Source organism: Crassostrea angulata, chromosome 8 (genome assembly GCF_025612915.1).
Source record: "Crassostrea angulata isolate pt1a10 chromosome 8, ASM2561291v2, whole genome shotgun sequence".
In the NCBI taxonomy this organism is placed as follows: Eukaryota; Metazoa; Mollusca; class Bivalvia; order Ostreida; family Ostreidae; genus Magallana; species Magallana angulata.
Window position 1 is genome coordinate 14,494,662 of NC_069118.1, and position 3,508 is coordinate 14,498,169.

The window sequence follows — 3,508 nt, forward strand, 5'->3', positions numbered from 1 at the left end:
ACACACAACGAGTTGGATAAAAATCATATACCATCGCAAATTATGAGAGATTCTTTATAACACATGTTTTACCACAAGATAAATCTCAATCTTTTGTTAAACCTCAATCTTTCTGTAAACAATGTAATTGTGAGCCGCCCAACACATTCGCTGCAAGACGTCGACAACTTTATGCATGAAAGAAAGTTCCTTGAAGATAAACCAAAAAAAAATTCATTTTTCTTGTATATTTTTATCAATTTACAAAAAAACTGAAACAGCATTAAATGCTGCACATTTATAACTGTACCCTTTCAACAGAATTATTTTGTTACTCTTTTCATTCTATGTCAATATAATATAAATTATGACGTCACGTTGCGTAAGAACACACAGTGGCATATCAAAAATCAAGCCCATGAGTGATATCCACCGAATATTGAGATAAACATGTGATAAATATTATATACTTGAGTCCATAACAGTTTATATAAATTTCAGTAAAAATTTTCAATTAAGGTCCAATCGTTTTCATCAGTTTTAGACTAGACTTTAACCCGTGCGTGCACGGGTTGGCATATAACATAATTATGATATCGGACATTTACGAAATTGTCACACCGTATTGTTGATATTTACATAACCAAGCTTTAAGCCTACAATAATGCTATTAATTTCAATACACTGCTTAGTCAGAAAAATCTAATTGAAAAATCTCGGGACAGGCCTTCACCATAGTTAAAACGCCTCCAATATATACACCCGTAGCATGTAAAAATTGCAGAATCGCTTCGAAACGATTTTGGAGAAAATTAAAAAAATCAATGAAGTTGCATTGAAAAAATAAACCAGTCAAATTATTCACAAAAAATCATTTTGGGGCTGTTAATACCTTTCATCTGAAAATCTAATTCATACTTATGATGAAAGAATTTAACACTTTTCACATACTTTTTTCCTCGCTTTGAATTTACGTACCATGTTGACATTCAGAACTCCCGTATTTCCTTTGATGAATATATGACAAATTTTCAATGGAAAATTACACGTATTTGTAGTATCGTTTTTTAGTTTATCCATGCATTTCACCAACTTTTTTCTTCGCTTTGAATTTACGCACCAATTTGACTTTCAGAAGTCTCAGGATTTTTCGTATTAAATGCATTGAGTTAGAGTTGTCTCCCGTATTTCCTTTGATGAATATATGACAAATTTTCAATGGAAAATTACACGTATTTGTAATATCGTTTTTGAGTTTATCCATGCAAATGTGATATTTTGGAAACATAAACTAAAGATTATCCTGTGATTTAGCGTGAATGTAATACGCATGCACAAGATTGTAAAATCCCGAAAATTCAGATGATTTCCCCGGAGTTTTGAGAGGAATTTTCATTGATTATTGATTAGCGAAGCGTGTTTGAGGAAAAATAAAAACAAACTAGATGCTGTCATTAGACAGTAATACCTGCACCAAGTGTTTGCACCAAAATAACACTGTTTTATACCAGTTTAATTAAAAATGAAGGCCACATGCAAGCTGTGGTAATACATTTAAAAATTATAATTTTTATAACTGAAGGATGAGATCCCTCCCCATATGATAATACACATGAGCAGCACTTGTGCAATGTGCAATTTGGGGTTGAACTGTTTGCAGTGAATTTCAGTTAATCAATAATCTTAACATTTCATGTCATAGAAAGTATAATGCTCTATATAATTATTACAAACAAAATTAAAAATTAAATTATGCCCCCTCCCCGTGGCGGTTGCCGGTCTCAGATTTGATTCTGTGTACCTACATGTACATAATCGTGTGCACAGATTTAGAGAAAGGGTGGGAGTGAGGGGTCCAGACCCCCCCCCTCCCCCCTCCCATGAAAATTCATTTATATCAATTGTAAATTTACCAAAAATACACTTTGGACCCCAATGCTCTTAGAGACATGTAAACGCTCTAAGCCATTGCGCTTCAATGTTGTTTATCTCAATAGGAAGTATACATCACAATATTCAGGTGCCCTGCACTACCTTAAAGCTGTTATTTACCTAATAAAATAGTGCAAGTGGATTTGAAGAATAGGTCATAAAAATGCATGCATGTTACAAATAACTGATCTTGTCTGAAGTTACGTACACAACACAGGTCTGCAGGTCTCATTAGCGGGTACTAGTTTTACCCAGCTCTTCGATTGTATACATACCATACATGTCATTACATACATGTCTGTGTTTTCCATATGCAGAAAAGGATTAGTTAAGATCAGCTAAAGGAATTCATTATTGTGTTTTAATTGGATTATCATTATGATGTTGACCAATATAGGTAAGCATAATACATGTAGTAGCAGTAGCACAATATAATGATCGAGATGCCAGCATACACAAGTTCTACTTTCACTTTCTAAATGTGATCTCCCTTTGACAGCATACTGTATCATCATCTTTTAATATTCAAAGAAGCTTATCATCGTTACCTATCCTATCGCATTTTAAAGTTTCTGTCATTGTAGTTGCAAAAGTTATTTTTTTCATTTGTCAGACTTGCACTATTGAGTTGACCCCATATTGACCCTGTAAAAACAACTTCTTATTAAATTTGTGTATTACATGTAAGTAAGTGTAGACTCTTATCATTTTTGTATGAGTTATAATAGGAAGGAAGGAGTATTTCTTTCTTAATGTATTATAATGCATCAAATACAACGTAGGTCATGACCTTATGGGACTGTTCTGACCCCACGGAAAATTGAATTAAGCAATTTCCAAAATGTTAATGTGCATCAGGAGAGAAAAAGCAATCAACCAATGGTTTGAAATTTGCTACTGTACACATGTAAGAATGTATTAAGAAGACTGAATCTTTAGAACCAGGTAAGATTGGGGGGGGGGGTGAATGTGGAGTATAAACATTTATAATTTGAATCATTTATATATAACAGTTTATATTTGAGTTTGTTTGGGGATTGGGGTTCCAAGTAATATATTTGACAATTTTTTAATGTAATTTAAAAGAAGACTAGGCCATACTAAATTCATGAACATGAATAGTATAGAACAAAACACAAACTAATACATGTATATATACATAGGAAGTATTAATTACAAAACATAGATGATTGATCTATATCTGGGTTCTTAAATTGAATCATATATCATGTACATATTATATTATTGTTTCTTTGTTCAAGGCATTTCAGATGGTATGTAGGTCATGATCCCAAGTGCTCTTCCTGAAATTATCAAATATCATAAAAACCATTGAGATCCCCACCTTAATCCAAAGATATTATTGCCTGACGTCATGACGTCAGGCATATCTAAGGTTTAAAAGTTGCAATCTCCGAAACAGTGCAGACAATTGGACAAGCAATATCATGATATTTCACAAAAAAGATTAACCGATGCATGTTTAAAATGTCAGCATTTACTTTCATAATTGATGAAAATGTTATATGGCATGTAAAAACAACAGCGAGCAAGAGTTTTCCAGTAAAAGGGACGGCCGGTGTAACGAAGAATATTG